This window comes from Argopecten irradians, unplaced genomic scaffold, assembly GCF_041381155.1.
Source record: "Argopecten irradians isolate NY unplaced genomic scaffold, Ai_NY scaffold_0791, whole genome shotgun sequence".
In the NCBI taxonomy this organism is placed as follows: domain Eukaryota; kingdom Metazoa; phylum Mollusca; class Bivalvia; order Pectinida; family Pectinidae; genus Argopecten; species Argopecten irradians.
In genome coordinates this window covers 7,571-27,528 of record NW_027188258.1, presented here as the reverse complement: position 1 = coordinate 27,528, position 19,958 = coordinate 7,571, and the positions used below count along the sequence as shown (strand labels likewise).

Here is a 19,958-nt window from a genome sequence, read left to right as displayed (position 1 = left end):
CAGAAACTTAGTTATTTAAATGATCATTTGAAAAGATGTTTAATGTAATCGGATGATGACGGTCTAAAGTGTATGTAACTCATATACATAGAAATAAAGCTGAGAGAACCAATACAAATTTTACTGTTGTGTTTTACAAATCTTTGACGATTTGCCGAATTTGCATTTATAAGTTAATCATGTAAAAGGAAAATATTTGTTTATCTTTCTGTCATGGTGCTAATTCCGCAGTCTTCTAAATCTGATGAAATCCAGGGGGGTCGAGACGACCTGTACACCTTGTTCCATATCCATCAACGTCTGCTGTGCATAAAATTGTAAACAAGATCATTTAAGGAATATCCCAGGGCATGATATTTATACTCTTAGCACATTTTCGTGATTTGATTTGGTCAGTTTTCTCCTGCATAAAAACCATTTGCCAGCGGTCGGTACCTGGCAACAGTCCCACATGAGATTTAAACTCCTGATCTAGAGATGGATGGCTTGTTATGTTTCGGGACATCTTAACCATTATACCACTGTTGCCCCTAGTGGCGATGTTGGGATGAAAGGCTGCCAAATTTGTCCAAATGAATGAACTTGACCATTAATCAAGGTAAAATAGGCTTTACATCTTTAACTGACTTGTCAGTTACTAATTTGCCATCTGATCTAATACAACGCATGTCAGCATGGGCATAAAGCCACTAAATATATTCAAATGAATACTTGAATTTCGTTGAAAGGTTTAATTTTGAGCATATGGATTAAAGAGTTACTCCCCTTCTTCTAATCACTGAGTTTATTGTTTTAGGAGGGGGGGGGGGAGTCCATTTAGAGTTTTTATTAATGAAATACCAAACAGAAGAATTTACTTTTGTCCTTTGAAATCAACGGAACAGGAGGTTACCTAAGACACTTGCATTGGATTTGAAAAGTTTATAATAAAAAAATATACTGTATATATAAATGTACTCAAAGATGTATTTGATGGTAATTCTAGAATTTTAAAACAACTTTATAAACAGCGAATAACCTTGGCAGTGACCATTCTGTTTCCTCCACCGAAAAGTAAGTAAAGTCTATGTGCCTATCGCATTCCTAATAGACTATGGTCTGCCATCCTCGATATTCCAGAGGTTACTATCCAGGGGTGGACAAAACGACAGTGAAAGTAACCCCTGGGTTATTAAGGATGCGGTTAGAAGACAGAATCATATCAGCCTTCTTCACAGGGACGAACGGTCAATACAGAGTATCGTGAACTCCACTGTTTATTTTGTACCATATCGTCTTTGATAGTGAACCGTCTATTGTCTCATACAGACAGTCTATAGCTATGATTAGGTTTATGTGACTTTCGGGATACGGTGTAAAATGAACAGGCCTAGACACAGACCATGTGTGCTGAGTATGGATTAATTTACAAGTACTACACGGAGGGAGACTTGCAACCAGCTCCATTGGGGGAGAGGGATGTTACTGAAATTTGGCCAATGTTATCAAATTATTAGTTTAGTGTCAATTTGTCCGAGAACTACGATGTTATCGTGTAAACAGTAAAAGATGAGGTTCCTTATCTTGCTTTTTGTATTATCATTTGGCCCACTTCTGAACAGGGAAATAACTAGTTTAACTAAAATTGCAGATGAAACCAAGATAAAATATTTGTTTTTAGAAAAAAAGGAAGGGTGCTGTTTAAATACAACATTCAGTAAAGACAAGTCAATACATTTTCTACAATGTGCACGCCTATTTGTTAATAATAGCATTGAGAAACACCCATATGTGGTGACTTTTAATTAATCACTGTTTTTTTCTTCAATTTCAAGTTTGTTTGTAACCCCAATGAATTTTTTTCATAACTATTGATATTATTACGAAACATCCATTTGTGGGAGTTTTTATTATTAATCGTTGTTTCCTTTCTACAATTTCAATTTTGTATGTACTAAACCCTTTTGATCACAATTGGTATATTAATAAATAATTTTCTGTACTACAATGGTGTCGGCCAAATTTCCTTCCTTACAGCCATGGTCTGTAGACAGCACTTACACACCAGAAGATATGAACGTTTCCACACAGTCCAATTCGCCTTTTCCCAGACACCGAAGGTCATAGGTTCAGAATATGGGTATCAATTTTCTCCCAAAACAAAAGAATGTTCTGCCCACTAAGATCGCGTGCAGTGGAAGGTTCGATACCAGTGGAGTACTATAATGCCTATCTTTTTTGTATTTCTGAATGCTGCATGAACATGCATGACAATAAAACTGTTAGGCCTGAGTACTTTTGGTGACATTTATTTGTGATATCGCCAACAATCTCTCCGAGTGAACACAACGACGCTATGACCTCAAAAAATATGTACACGACATCGGTAGTGAAATGTGTTCGATCGCTGTAGCATGTATCTATTAAATGTTGTTTTGTTGGGTTTCAAAAACAATGTCTTTTATTTGCATGCTTTCATGGATAAACTGTAAGAACGGAATTATTTGAGGCGTGGAAAATTTTCGTTTTTTTTATGAAGGTGCTATATATCGTTCACTTGCAATTTGAATGATATCTTATATCTTATGTAATATCACAACGTTGTTTTTTTAAGAAAATAAGTAACATTTTTATCCAAATATACACTCATACATGTAATTTGCAATGCATTCAACAGTGAAATACAATGCGATATTAATCCAAACGAACGTAGCCTAGCTGCAAAACAAAACTTAAAAAAATACACGTACAGAAAAATTCACAAACAGGGCATCCAGTAGACCCTATTGACTTTTAGTAGATTCGGGAATCAAATCATAATTTCTCAGAAATCTGAAGAGTTTAAACATATGACAAACTTATTAGACATGTGCTTCAAACTCAAGAGTCAAATATGATTTTTGGGAATCAAAAACATACTCTCAGCGGTCCAACAGATGCCCTGCACAAACCCTGAGAATGAATATCACCACACAAAGTTGAGCCAAGTTTGAATACTCGAGTTTTAGTACTTTGTCAGAAACCATTGATCTAAACGCAACGAAATCTCAACGTTGTTTGTGCCATGTACCACAATAATATTGAAAATAAACCGATGTGCTAAATGACTGTTGTGCATAATTAGTTAAAATACTCTTGATATTTTTTATTGCAGGGCCCAGTTTGGCGAGCATCCCTTACAATTAACCTAAGATTCTAAGTAGGAAACCATTAGAGATCAAAAGAAAGACACCCTTAGTGTCTGCAATGCTTTCCTGTGAAATTTAAATCAAGCAATCCTTCTAAGGAATGTTCATGAACCTGGACCTGGTTGTGGTTAGTCTAGCCCCTTTCTAAGAAATTTCTTTATCAGAAACAGATGTCACGGTAAGCAAGCCCTATAAATCCCCATCGCAGGCTCTAATGCAGACGACACAAAACAGACGGTGAAATGATATCACGAATACAGCATGGTATGATATATACTATTACAGTGAAAAACAGATAGGTAAACTGAATATGTCCATATGCCTTGCTCTTGAGGTCTAATAGTGCTTTTTGTTTAACTTCAAACAGGTGAAACAAATTCTTGCAAAGCTGTGTGATGTAGGCTCAAGTCAATCTTTCTCACCAAATTGTCAATTTATTTTAATTATACATAACATCTAATCTGTCGGAACGGAATTGAAGAGAAAGGTGATATGGACACACGTTATACTTAATCCATTTCAGGTAATTAACCCACAATTACTCATTGATGTAGCCAAATTGGCCGAGCGATCGATCTAGGACGGTTTGTATGTATGTATCTAGTCTATCCTCAGGGAAATCAAAAGCTGGAATCACACGGTCGTGAAACCTAGGTTACACATTTCTACTGTTAGATAGGGTCACGTTGTGTTCAAGTATGTATAATTAATATCACTCTGTGTACATACCTATTGGTAACAAACCTAATCAACGATACTAACGACGGCTCTCGCAGCAATCCTCCCTCTTGGCTTTTTAATAAATTGTATCTAAAGTCTCTTACATTCATATGTTCTACTTACTATTCATATAACATGTTCGTCTTCTTTCACTCTGTTTTGTTTAGAAATCCACAAAAGGGCTTACCGTATTCGACCCAATAAGCGCCCATGTCCCTATAAGCGCCCTCCCCCTTTTTGAGGCCTCGATTTCAATTGTCCACGCATAAATAAAGACCAAAACTACAAAATTCTGTCTAGATTTGCAATAATTTCGTCTTATTAGCACCTTTTCATTTTTTTTCAATTTTTTAAACGCCCCCTGGGCGCTTATTGGGTCGAATACGGTATATGGAGTCTGGAAGAATTGTGAACATTTGTAAAAAGCTTAAAACAGTAACGTTACAAAGTCTCTTAACATATGGTGTACTCATGGTTTACATATCCTATGTGTCGTGTCTTCCTACACTCTAACATGTTTAGAGGGTCCCCTAAATGGGCCCCAGTTCAGTCGACATCTTGGTATCTTTGTATAAAGTATCTATATAATACTTAACGTTACAGAGTATCTTAATATATGATCTACTCACTCACAATGTACTGTTCATTTTCTTCCTCTTCCACTTTAATTAAAGGACAAACGTTCCACTATCACAGGGAGATACAACACGAACATACCGCAGCCTCCCAAAACACAGTATCACAAGGAGACACACCACAAATATACCGCAGCCTCCCAAAATACACTATCAAAAGGAGACACTTCACAGATATACCACAGCCTCGTAAAACACAATATCACAAGGAGACACTGCAGGAATATACCACAGTCTCCCTAAACACACTATAACAAGGTACACTACACTAATATATCACAGCCTTCCAAAACACACTATCACAAGGAGACACAACATGAATGTACCACAGTCTCCTAAAACATACATACATTCACACTCAACAACACATTGCATATCGTCATTAGAAGGATCCTGGCTGTTAATAGGACGTAAATCGATCAACTAACTTTAGAGATTTCCCCAATGGAGACTGAGTGAATTGTTAAAGGAATTTGATAAAAACCTGTACAGAAACGTTATTAGATTTTATAACGTTCTAACGACCTAAATCAAACTTCTTGTTCCCGTTTCTCAGAGACAAATTTTCTAGACACCCAACGTTTGTATTGAGTAAGAAAGTAATTATTAATGTTGGAATTCAATTAGTCACAATTAGTCGGAAAAAATGTACGGGTAAAATAAGATATCAGATGCAATATCCTAACATTTTTTTTATTAATTTTGACGCACTTTTATATCACTGAATTCTATTAACCTTAATACTATGATTATGACAAGGAGCCTATTTGGAGGTCTGTTGATTCATTTATGGATCCTTAATGCTGATGATCAAGTCACCCTTGACGCATAATCTTAGAGAGGTCAAACTCATGTCAAAGTCAAAATAAGGAAATATTATTTGTGTATTAAACTGACAGACTACTAATATGAAGAAAGCAGAGACATGATGTTGACCTTGCATTGTGTGAAGTCAGAAAAGTATGGCTGAAAAATTCCGAGGAACATTTAACGACACACGTTGGCTTGGTGAAGCTACGTATTGAGGTCATATTAATTCTAAAAAGGTGGTGGACAGCCTCTATCGTGGACAGTCAAAAGAGTAAAATAGACAAATACTGCATAACATGTTTAGTTCGCTTTGATCCAGGATTGTAAACAAAAATTCCTCTTTAGCTGACTCAATGTTACACAATATTACTTGATAAACCCAGCGTATAAAACTCACAGTGTACTCACAGGTTTGGTGATGGGATTGTAATTATATAAAAGGTCTTGGCTACGCAACAGTTTGTCTAATTCATTTTTAAACTGATTTGATGCTGCTGATGCTCCAGCATATATGCTCCATATAGATAAGCATCTATTTAAGAGAGTTTTTTCTTATTGAAGTTCATTGACTGTTATAGTAGTGTATCTTAGAATGCCCCCTGACGCTGCATCTCGTGGCGGTATCCCTCCATAATGTGGCTTCACTGACACATTCCTGGTAGTTTCCCCCATTACAACTCAATCATGTCGTCCCACACGCATCTATCAGTTACGTGTAGGTTCAGGTTCTCTATAATCGCTGACTATTTGTTTTTTTTATTCCTGGAAGCTATTTGGTTGGTCTAGGTTGCACTGCTTCAATGGTAGCAGTACTTTTCCGAAGTCATGTCATGTTAAAGAATAATCGATGTTTTTTCAAATGTATTTTCATTTGCCTTTATTCGTTCTTATTATATTTACGAATATAGTATATTATAGTATTTAAATTTATTATTATAAATCCTTTCAAGAATACTGTTTATCCTTCTGCAGACGTCTGTAAAACGATCAAAACAACAACGAAAAAAATACCACAAAAAAACAACAACAACAAAAATAACAGAAAAAACATTTCATCACATCCATTTAAAAGACTAATTATTCTGTTTATGTGACCCAAAATAATAAGTGCCACATTCCTGATAATTTACTCCATTTACTATCTTAAAGAGCCCAATCTTGTCGCCTTACACGCGTCAGCTAGGTTCAGCTTCTCTAATCGCTGACTAGATATTAGTTGTTGTTTTTTTCATTCCTGGACGTCATTTGTCTTGATCTAGGTTGTAATGCTTCAATGGTAGTACTTTTCTGAAGTCATGTCATATTAAGGAATAATCGATATTTTTTCAAATGTATTTTCATTTGCCTTTATTCGTTCTAATTATATTTATCAATTACTTCAATTTACTATTTATCCTTTTGAAAACGACAGTAAAACGAAGAAAACAAATACATCCAAAACAAAAAACGAAAATAAAACCGACAATAATAACAACAAAAATCACGCAAAAACATTTAATCACATCCAAAATTTAAAACACAATTTGTTTTGTTTATGTGACCCTAAATAATAAGTAAAGTTAAAACTTTGACAGTTTCTTTAGGTAATAGTTGGTGGAACAGAAAATCGATGTTAGGATAAGTATTAAATCTTTGCAGCGTTACAGTTTACGTGTGAATTCTAACGTCAGTGCAGACACATTAATCGTGTGACGTAACTGTCTGATCATAGACACGGTGTCAGGGGATCAGCGGTCGGATGTGAATCTGACGCCTAACCGCTGAGTCGGACCATTCTTACAACTCTGATAAAAAAAACCAAAATTGTCTACGTACAAACGTAAGTCTGTTTACAAGTAATTGTCCAGGGGTTTCTCTTTAAATGCTTTCAATTTTGGTATGATGTTTTGCAAGGGTGGATATAATAAAAGTGATAGTAACCCCTAGAGTGTCGATGGTGGTCAGGGTGTGTATATAACGACAGTGATATATGTTAACCCCTAGAGTATTGAGGATTGGTCGGATGCAGTAGGGGTAGAGGATGGAAGAGGAAAATTTTGCTCGTCTGTTTTTGTTTTTCCTGCAAATTGTCTTGACGATATCTTCATACCTAAATACGTCATCAAGAAATTTAAATCGTCCAACCACGCGATCACTTGACTGCCACAAAGTATATTGGCGGCAACGGTAGGAGTGATAACTATACCTGTTTTATATTCAAAACTGCTTGACACTTTATATGGGGGTCGTGAGCTCATATGTTTAGTTGAAATAGTTATTCCTATTCATACGTAGTTTTCCACAACATTAGTTACTGTGATCTGAAATTCGATCTTTGACCTACATGAAATTTGGGCGCCATATCCCACAACACTACCGGCGAATATCCGGTATTTGCCGAATCGCACATGGACTCTCTTGTTGACCATTCTGATATGCTAGTTACTTCTCTTCGTTTCAATCCGTCAGTACATAGAATGACCACGCAATGAAGCCCCACTCCAGAAAATGACACCCCCCCCCCAAAAAAAAAAAAAAAAAAAAAAAAAAAATCCAACTTAAAACAAATCTCGCCAGATAAATCAGAGATACTGACGGGATGAAACTCTGTTAGAACAGAAAGTTGCTGAAGGATTAATTTTAAAGGTCCAAGATTGGTAAGGCGATATGATTCCTAAATCCGAGGAGAATTGGACTATTCACCGCATCATTACCAAATTAATTAAGCGGGTATTTCGGGGTAATGTAGTTATTGTATGGACTCCGACGACAGAGGTGCTTAATGCAATCATACTTTATCGATTATCACCACGTACAACTTATACGGAGTATTGAAATATAACGCCCCTTTTCTATATGAGAATGGCAGCTGGATTGTAAGGTATACATCAGCTAACCAAATGATCAGACGATGTATGATGGTAAAGCTGATCAAACTAAGTACTCATTCAAACATACCAAGTGGTGGACTTTCAAGAGATTAATAGTATTTGAAGGATTTTGGACCGTATATTTACAGAATGTGATACTTCAATATTGCTTTTAGGCGATGGTTTTCTCCCTACACGCATTAATGCATCATATATTGAATCTAATTCGAATGTTGAAAAAACACCTTTCTGAAGATATGGTAATATACAAATGGGATTGACACAAATTCCCAACTATTGCTCAGCTGTGTCAACGCCATGAAAAGAGTTGAATGTTTGCGATAAGATGTCCAAATGAAAAAAAGATATATTGCAAGCGGTTCGATCATTGTATAAATGTGGTTGCTATAGGATTGACGGAAGATAATAAAGGAACGGATGTTGTACAACGATAATGGCGATATGGGAATAAGATGATCGACAAAGAAAATGACGATAGAGAAAAGAAGCAGAATGTCGTACAGTAGAGAAGAGATGGCGACAGTGATAGGCATGCGAAAAGGGGATAAAGAGAGGAGACAGGATCCAGTTCCATGAAAATTCCTTAACTTTAAGGAATTCCGTAACTTAAAATTCTCCGAAGAAAACACTCTATATTTTTTGGGAAGGCTCATTAACTGAAGTTTTTTCCTTAACTTCTAAAGTGCTTTCCTATGGAGAATTTAAAGTTAATGGATTTCTTAAAGTTAAGGAATGTTCATGAATTTGGGTCCCATGTATACGAACTAAACGCTAAGGAGTGGTATAAAACTAGGCACTAAGACAATAACTGTAGAGCGATTGGAATATTGGACGTCAATCAATAGTGACAACAACAGAGAGGTGGAGATAAGAATCGAAGGAGAGAAATATCAAAGAACGTTTTACAAATAGGAAAGAGACAGTGGAAGGGGACAAGAAAGTGTTGCACATCCGGAATGGCGATAGACACGGTAACATCAAAAAGGGTCATGGTGTTTTATTAAAAGGAGAGAAAGGATGAAACAGTGTGTTGTCCAGCTGGGATTGCAATCGACATGAGGAAATGAATAAAGGGGACCAATTTTTACGAAGGAGAAAGATATAACAAGAGGGTGCTATCGATCGGGGATGGCAATATAGGGAGGGATGAGACGGTGGTAAAAAGAATCGAAGATAGTCTGAAAATGACGTTTAGGGCAACAACAAAAAAGATAAGGCGAATACGAACAGAGCAGTCAGAAGGGAAATATAGAATGATGAGAAGTTAAATGACTTTTTATGGAGTAGACGGTTAGAGGAATGACCTCAAAGTTTGTTAAGAAAATACAATAGACATCGTGCTGATGTCGCATTACGAGATGGAATCGAACTAGTGGTCGCGATAGCAATATAGACGATGCAAGTCATTTTGTTCATGCTGTTAAAGTGCTGAAGTAACACCAGTCATTGATCAACAGATAGAGACGAAAGATATCTGATGAAGACCTGCCGCTTAATTCAATCATACAGAACTGTGTTGTATTGTACGTCAGTGTTGATTAGTATCACAGAAACGGCCATAACCTGACTATCAATGAAGAATGATGTTTGCCACTTAAACTATTGGTTCTAGTGTTTTTTATCTTGCTAGAGCCGCAGTAGCCGAGTGGTTAAGATGTCATATGGAATTAAATTAGACTATCACAAATGAAACCATGTAAATTGATTCCTATTGAATCAAATTATTTTTAATATGAAAGAAATGTCCCCCATATTACCACGAGCCCTCCACCACAGGTCGCGATTTCCGTGTAAACCAGTTGATGGTCGGTGTTTTTCCCAGGGTACTCCGGGTTTCATCAATCTATTAATCCAGCACGTCCTTAAATGACACTGCTAATGAAACACTAAACCAATCAAACTTAACCAAATCACTGAATTAATTATGCGTCATGGACAAGTTGACAGGATGACGTCACAGTGAATGTCAGTCAAGGTTAACTCCCAACTATGTCTTCTATTTTAAAGAATATTCTTCTTATATTTTGTCCCTTTTATCCTCAATATTCATAGCCAGTATGCTAATCTCTGTCATAATTAGCCACCAAGGCGATTATCAAATTCAGAAAGTATTTCTTCGAACCCCTTGCAACTGACATATTGTTTTCCTTGCTGTGTATTCACTGCCAAAACAATAGATCAAAAACAAATATTCATTTTTGCGGCCTATCTTTTGCCCATTCCGCACGGGGCCTGGTTTTTATCTAATATTCCGCACTTTACGATGGAGATCTTGAGTCCCCTGTCACTTTGGAACCAATCATTGGTTCAGAACATCCCTTAACGATCGACATCTTGTTAATGTTTTACTCCATTTCTGGGAACTAAACACATAACATTGTTCCTGCCAATTACAATCAGAACCATTCAGTAATGTGCAATATATTTGTTCAGCTGTTTGTATTTCGTGCGGCTGCCCTTGGGTCTCTATAAAAACCAGTATCTGGTCATATTTGTATAACATTCAAAATGAATAATACTTTACTCAATGCTAAAATCGTAGTTCAAAGTGAAATTCACTTCAGGTCAATATTGAAGTTAATGTACTTTTTGCTTAAAATCGATAGATTCGCGCCGTTTTAATAGAATCATTTGTCAATAATGTTTGAAGTACTCGAGAATGATAAGGATTGATAAATTGTGTTTCGAGACGCCTGCTCTACAATAGGGACACGACACGAATGGTTGTGGATTACAATGGATCGTGAATATCTCTTACGTCATGGCATGATCAACTGTATAATTGCTAATATTCTCGTGGCTATGAATTTCGCAAAATTTGCGAATCCATTTTAATTTGCGAAATTAAATACCTCGTGAAATTGATCAAAATATTTATTTCACGTCTTAAAGTCTGTCGTGTGATTGACGCTATAAAATGTTTCAAAGATAATTCGGGAAATAATCCCCCGCGAAAAAGTTCCAAGTAGTAAATCACGAAATTTTACACCCGCGAAATTTAATAACTTTACAGTAACTTTTCTACAGTTGTGATATGTAATACGAAAATAATAAACATTGTAAGGACATTTCATGGTTTTACGGTATGAACGGTCTGCTACTTGTTTAACTTATTGTGGTAATTTGGTTTTGCTAAATCATGAAACAGTTGAATACTTGGCTAATACTTAAACATTGAAAACGGTTGTTAATTGTGTATGATGTAAGGACATTTAATTGTAGCGATCTGTTTTTACTTGGTGGTCATGCATAGCAAACAAAAAAAGTTATCGAAGAAAGATAATGTAACCACATATCTGTATAGTTGCTAACATTTGCGGGGTTTTAATTTCGCTAAATTCGCGGACCATCCAAAATCGCGAAATTTAATATCTCGCAAAACTTATCAAATCAACGGTTTTACGTATTATAGCGTGTCGTATGGATGCCAAGAAGATACCAGGTGCGTTTGCTTTAAATTTAGATATAAAATTTTGCAAGGTACTTATGCTTTTGTTATTTTGTTTTTACTTACTTGCTTTGTCGATTTTGAAAACCCGAAAATTTTCTATGAATAAGTTATTTCAACCTCGCTAAAGTTCTGCTTCTCTTGAGTACTTGAATTTATCTGATAATGAGTTTAACATGTTAACAAATCAAACTGTTGGAAATGGATGTCATAAAACATGGTTTTAAATTTATTGATTTCAATGAATATCCTGGATGCCGTAAAATTACTGAGTTCGTAAGGACATAATTGATCATTTTAACTGCACGCAATGGCAATAAACACCCGCGATATTCAATTAGTTTTAATTACGAAAGAAATTTACTTCAGTAACAACATGTACTTCAGTTTTGATCTATTGCGAAGGATTTGTTTTACCACAGTCAGCTTTTTATCAACCCAGTGAAACAGAAATACATATTAATTTACCATTCTCGATATTCAAGGGGTTATTTCTTCTGAAGATTACAGAGAGCGACACATGACTTCAAAGATAGTTTACCTCTATCCGATTCTTTTTATGTGTATTATTAGATCACACTACCTGCCTCATCTGTTGTCACACAACGGATATTAACCCTGGAAAATCGAGGATGGTAAATCTACGTACAAGTCACCTCTTAACACGAACAAAGTTGTTTTACTAATACATTATTTCTCTTATATCGTTTGCAACCATGGATTTATATTTCAGTACCATAGGTCTGTTATAAATTTTGCAACGGCTCTTGAAGGCCGACGATTCATTCATTTTAGATGTTTAATTTTGACCCATAAATATTTTCAGATATAATTCAATAACATCCCTTTATTCTACGAATAGCTAACGGCCTAGGAAGATGCAGAGAGAGATCTGAGATCTGGTGAGTATTTAGCTGCCGAAATCCATCTATTCATCTTGACAGCCTATAATTACAATGTTCTAGGAAATAAGAATTGACCTCATTTATCCTGTAGAATAATAATTTAGAGCAAAACTAATAGAAAAAAGGCCATTTTCATTCCGATGTCAGAGTCATCATAGTGTGTTAGGCATTTAACCTAGCCCCGATGGTATGAACAATTTAAGCTTTTAGGACCATTCCTTTTACTTTGATAAATACCCAATCGTCATCTCAAAATGGTAATATATCACTGGGTATTTTCCTGTATTGATTTGCCTTTTCATTTCGTTTGTTGCATTAGCAATGAATCCAGTCCGCCAAAATACTCCTCGATATCATGTTTTGCGATGCAAGAAAACAATTTACAAGTCACGTGAATCGGTTTCAGAATTTCTCAAGAGCCGATTAGGTTTCAAAATATATTCTTAGAATCAATCTACTTTAAATCTGTTTAAGAGTAGCTGCACTTTCAATACTTTTCATAGTAGCGATACGATATCATTTAATACACCAAGACATCTTAAGTTCACCTTTGCTCTTCATGCACGCCCCTGACATGATGATGCAAATATTACAGTTTAAACCTTGTTACAATATTTTTTTTTAATGTAGCAGAAAACAGTCTATGGTTTCATGGCAGAAATGAAAGGAACGTTACATAGCTTCAGATATTGACTTAAATTCTGTGAAATTTTCATATAGATTATCACGATCATTAGCTGCAATATTGTAGCTCAAAAGACTTCTAGAGAGAGATAATAGTGTCATCTTGGTACAATACAATGGAAACCATTTAATAGCATACCGGTTAATGTCACGTTCCGCTTAATATCATGTTTCGCATGATAAGTGACATTGTACATATATATATATATACCTTTACCTTAACTTTGGCATTGGACCAATATGTCTACTACAGTCCGAGTCGTAACCGAGGGGCTAATTTGCCTTGCTGCAAATGGGTATAATGTTTCAATTATTACCAGCAATATTCTTTCGCAACATAACAAAAACAATAATACTTCCACTAAGAAAATCATAAATATTTCTTTTCTGGGTTGCATAATAAAAAAAGACTAAGTTCAACACTTCTAATGCTGTTATTAACACACAAGCTTGTGTTATTGTAATTACTTGTTTCAACGTTGGAATATCATCTCGTGATCTCGTGAGAATTCTCGTAAAAGAAATTAATATTCATAAATCTCGCGAGACTCATAACTCTGTCAGTGCGAGACTCGACACTCTCTTTAGTTGTATGTGTGTGTATTAAATACTTTTCTACTGATGAAAAGGAAATCAATATAACAGATCAATGTCTAACGCTAATAGCTACGAATTAAACTCTATGGTGAATCGTCTCGTTTGTACCCGAGATAATGAATGTTTAATGTTTACAAAACAAACAAAGAATAATGAATACGGCTCTTGTTTTACAGGTAGAATTGGCATTGGAGGCTCCTCTGGGAAATAGATGTAAGCTACTTTCACCATTGTTGACATAGTAACTCGGTATAAATATTTCACGTGATAATCATTGTGACGAATATCACTATCTATACGTGAAAAGTTTTGTTAACTTAAGACTGAAAAGCAAATAATTTTATGCCCTTTATACTTTTTTATGATTTAGCTGTATGGAAATTAGTTTTGATACAAAAAACGAACATGTATTTTGAAAGCGATATTATTTATCCGATATTTTAATATGTAAAAAATGAAGCAAAAGCATATAAATTGTTTATTTAAAGATGATTGGTCGGCGATGCAAATATGGAGTTCTATCGATTTACACCAGACAACACAATACCTATATGACAACTGATACGGGACAGGGCATTGAACCGTGACGATGCACATGCTGCAATGGGTATCACTATGATATTTCGCACAGAATGATCACTGGAGCGTAGCAGCTCATGCTATTTATTAATTATTGACAACGAAGTACGCTTGAAGTATTTCAGACAAATGCAATACTTAATGAAAAATAGAACGAAACAAAATGCTTTGACCTCGTAAGTCATAAAACTATTCAGCTTAAGATTGAAATCGATGTTTTAAGTGAATGAATGCCCGCCCTGCATAAGCTAACAATGCTTTGCCAAAGTATTGACGATAAAAGCCTTTATTGGACCCTCATTACATGTTTACTTTTAGGTTCCATATATAATTACAAACGGATGAGGTCCGTTCAGGTAATTGAAGCTATCATGGAGATATTTGTATAAACTTGGTCCAAGTAATATAACACTTCATTGTTTCATATAAGGCTCACGTAAAAACGAAAACGAAGTTTAATGTTGTCATGCAGTTTCCTGGCAAGCCAAACCACAACTTTTTGCTAATGGTTTCTTGTCATTGAAATAAAAACAATAGTTATTTAGAATAAATACAAAACAATTTGAAATTGATATGCCTTCATAAATAAAATAAAACTCACTGAAACGTATTTATGACTCCGACTGTGAATTGATTACTTTGACACTTGTTTACTAGTGTAGATATTTCGTAATTCTGTAATAATAAGAATTCATGTATGGTTGTATAATATTTCAAGAACCTACAAAGCTTTAAATTTATTTATTTCATTGATAGTTTTGACGTTATTATCTTAATTTATACAGAATTCACATAACTCATCAAGTATTTCCCAAGTCGATATAATTTGTAATTTATTCCAATGTTATTTAGCAATTCGATTGAAGTTGATACCAATCAATTTCCCTTTATTTTTTAAATCCGAACTCGCTTCAAATAATTCTAGTGTGTTCTTAAGCATTTCATTAGCATTTTATATTTTTCTAAATATCGTAACTTAGTTTGCATGCTTACAAGCCTTGAAGATACATGAAAATATCTCCTTTCAGACTCCATTGTAGAGAAGAATTGTAGACTAGTCATAGAGAGGTGTGAGCAGGTGGGATTAGTACCAAAGCAAATCGATGGCAACATTTCTTGTTCGCTGCTTTAGCAACTATTTGCGAAATTATGTGTTACACAAATGCAATTCTGATCTGAAATTTCATCAGCAAAATCTATTTTGCACTGTTGGATCTATATGATTGGTGTAGCAGTTTATACAGCGACAACGATCTAGCGGAGTGCCATATACATGAGTCCACTCTCTAGAGTATCATTGTGGAACATTTAAATTGCTGCTGTACGCCAATGATGCGGCGAGAAAACTCTGATACAGCCGGTGTATAAACTGGCGCGTCTCACTGCTGTCATATTCATTGGGGCTCAGACCGATGGCTCTCTCGTATTGAGGTTGGTACCTTTACGCATTCAGGGGAATTATTGGCTGGCGACGTTTTACAGTCTGTGACAGGTGGAAAGCCTCAATCACCCGCCTTCATGCATATCATTGAGCTACAAGCTAACATGGCGTTGAACCAAGCTCACGCCCTACAGAATAACAAACACTTATGTAAGGAACATCCCGAGGTTCAGCTTCAAATGATTTGTATGAAGTGTAAAAATGAGCCGGTGTGTCATAAGTGTGTCTCTAACTCGCACCGGGGCCATGAATGTGTTGACGCTGATCTGTTTCTGAAGGAGAAACAGGATGAATTGGAAGAGGCGCTTGAAAAAGCGGCAGCTAAACTGGAGGATGTGGACGCAGAGCTGGGAGGACTGAGGATCAAGGAAGATCGTGTACAGAAGCAGTGTAATACAGTGGAGGGTAGGATAGGCGCACGACAAAAACAAGTCAAAGACTTCGTCGACGGGGTCGCCGGGAAATTGATCCGGGAAACGCACGAGTTCTATAACGAGGAAGTGGAAGTTATTTCTCAACACGAGGAGAAATTGAATAGATTGAAAGCTGAACTTGAAAAAACGGCTACTTACTTATCAGGAATGGTTAACTTCAAATGATGTAGAAATGATCATGAAGAAACATAAGGCTCTCAAAAAGCTATTGAGGAGAAAGGTGTATTCTGTGCCTCTCAAGTCAAAGCTAGAATTTCCCTTCAACGATCGTGCTGATACGACAATGCAATTAGGAAACCATATTCGGAAAGATTATAACAGAGGATCAAAAAGAAGCGCTAATAATAGAGGTTAAAGAATCGGGAGAAAGGAAGGTTCAAGAGGTCAACGTCATTTCCGAGTTTTCCAGTGGGGCTCCAGACGTGTACGCTATGAGTTCATCAGAAGGAGCAGAAGTTTGGATGTCGTCCGTATTTTAGCCGACAAGTACGCCTCATGTCCGACAAAGGTCGGCTGTTGAAAACCCTCAAAGTCGACTTCCCAATTTGTGACGTCAGTTGTGACTGTGAAGGGGATACCCCGACGATTTGGCTGAGCTGTACGAACAATACCATCAAAAACTTCCTCACAAATGACCCTATGACCTTCGCTACAACGAATTCTACGCCCTATTCTATTTACGTCATCAAACCACCTGATCGCGGGGCTCCGTTCAGGTCAACTTGTCAAGTTTTCAAAGACCATTTCGGAGATTGTGGACGTCGCTCAATGTGATAGATCAGGGGAGAAACTTTTTTCACTTCCTCACAGAATCTCTGAAAGCCAACGTACCGGAGACATTGCGATTGTCAACTGGGATGCCAATCCTAACAGTATAGTGGTTCTGGACAAATATTTGAATTTGAAGTTCAGACATTATGGAAGTATCGTCACTTTTGGCGTCGGTGAATACAAGCGTCCAGAAGAAGCCGGTGATCCAGGAGTCAGCTGTTTCTTCCACCCACAGGATGTGTGTTACGATAAGGATGATAATTTAGTAGTAGCTGATGAATCATGCGTGTTCGTAATGGACAGTCAGACGGGCAAGGTCATTGGTAAAGTATTGGATGGTGACGTCAAGATCACTGCTATGACGTCAGACAAAGCTGGCAAACATGTGGGTCGGGTTCTCTAACGGAAAGGTGAAAATTCTTCGATATGTTATTTCTTAAAACCACCAGATACGAAATCAAAATATTTATATTCTGTCTGGAATGGGTAGGAAAGCTGCCAACTTTCAAAGAATCTTCCACTTTCCGTTACTCGTAGCTTAACTAAAAAAAATCGATCGTAACAAGTCTCTTGATAAATGAATTTTATTATTATATCTTCAAATCAAAAGAAGTGTTAAGGTTTCTTTGTGAACGAGTTTTAGTTATCTTTGTCGTTTTATTATCACATATGGGAGAATTAATACATTTCTACAAATTAATTAAAAAAAGTATTAGGTTATATCGTTAAATTATCTCATATTTGAGTTAAACAATTCTTAAATATGTAATACTGATACTCACGCGTGATGCTGAGGAGTTTCAGCGAGTTTTGTTTTCAGTTTAATTATTCTACTGGCCTTGCTGACCTCACAGTCATTGTAATAGGACATCACTTATTTACTTATATATTGGAGTACATTTACTATTGAGGACAACAGACATGGAAATTGCATCGTGCTTAGCTATACTTTGGTTGTGATACGGTCGGTTATATATATTGATTGGAACCTGTAAGGAAAGTCATAATTGGTCATTATCAAGGATAATACTGAATAATTGCTAATCCTCGCGACGGGTTGTATTCCATCATACCAGCGGTCAACATACCGTGCGCCAGTGTGTAAATAACATAATGTTGTAGGTAGTCGGGGGCATAATTCTCATGGGACAAATGCAAAAGTATTTCTCCAGTGAAGTATACTGTATCATCAACATTAACATTACAATTGCAAGCAACTTTTCAAATTTGTTAATTAGCAAGAATGCCATTGATAGCAAGAGGTATAATGTGGATGAAAAAAAAATGTTCGACATATTTCTTAAAACCATCATATCAGAATAAAAATATGTCTGAAAAAGGTAATTGGAAAACTGAAAACTTTGAAACTTCCACTTTTATCAAGTCTTAGATGAAGTCTAAAAATCGATTGTTACAAGCCACGTCTTGATTGTAACCGTTTTACATCATACCTCACAAAGGAAGTGTTAATAATCTCATATTCATTAACAGACAAAATATATGAATTACATTTGATAAAACCAGAGCTAATAAGGTATGGCACGAGAAAAACAAATATCATTGTATATGAAACATATCGAAAGATTAAGATCAGATTCCATTTCATGTTTATGTCATGTGTATATTATATTGTACATATAATGATAGCAACTCCGCAATAAATGTATATATTCATACTTCAAATGTACATATTATTGTTATTAGAATTTTATATCTCATGTTTTTTCTAGCTCTTTACAAAATTTTTCGATGTACACTTAACTATGTAGTTATGAAATAATAGATTTTTATCAAAATTGTTATTAATCTTTTTCTATGCAAACACATTTTAATAACTTTACACTTGTACTAGTCCATTTTTAAAAACTCTAATACTAGTTAATTATTTTGTATTTTCACACGAGTTATATTATACATGTTGAGATCAAATAACCATGTAACGTGTCTTGATCAAAAATGCTGAATTGATATTCTGTAAATTATATATGTACTCAAAACCACTTTATAGTTGCGAGACACAAATGTTCGCGTACATTTGCAAAATATGAGAGGTCGAACATGAATGCAAATGTTTCGCGATTGTGTAAAAAGTGTGTCAAATATGTCAAAAGAATATTTGTTTGCGAATTTATGTAATCTCCAAAATGTTATTAATAACAAACATGCGAAATACGGTTTACGCGACAATTAAAGTGGTTTACATCAGTATAAAACACATATTTGTCCTTACTCGGGGTTCTCTATGCATTTTCTTTACACTTAATACACTGTAAATATACAGATGTACTGTTAACGAACACAATTTTTTTTCCTTCATGCGGTATTGTTAGGGGTTTTTGGTTTCCTTTTTTTGTTATTGAACTTTTATGTACATTTTACTTAATGGAGTGATTGTATATACTTATGTTGGTCGTGGATGGATCCTAGTGGCATAAGATGTCCCATATATTACCATGTGCCTCCATTTCTGGGTCCGCGACGTTTCGAATCTATATGGGACAAAGTACTGATCGATGGGCGCGATGGTTTATCTCCGACATTATCCTTAGTCTCATAAACATGGCAAGATCTTACTATGAAGTAGTTGTATATTATAAGGACTCTTTCATAATGTGGGATATGAAGGAATACGGGATATTCTCACCCGCAGGGTCACAAAATGTAGTAAAACCCGAGGACTTGGCCGAGGGTTTTGCAACATTTTGTGATCCAAGGGTAGAATATCCCTATCCTTCATATCCACTTATGGAAAGAGTATTTTTCTTTCTTACCTTCGATGTTTTATTGCAGTTTTACATAATATTCTCCGCCAATTTTGACTTATAAATTCAAGAAAGAAATCGACTACTGGAAGTCAATTTCCTAAATACATGAAAAAATTACGTGATATTTTCATA

The 19,958-nt window shown here is 35.7% G+C and overlaps 1 pseudogene; it reads left to right on the top strand.

Moving 5' to 3' along the window:
* Positions 1-15,841: 15,841 nt before the first annotated feature.
* LOC138313629 (uncharacterized) lies at positions 15,842-17,615 on the top strand (annotated as a pseudogene).
* The last annotated feature ends 2,343 nt before the right edge of the window (positions 17,616-19,958 follow it).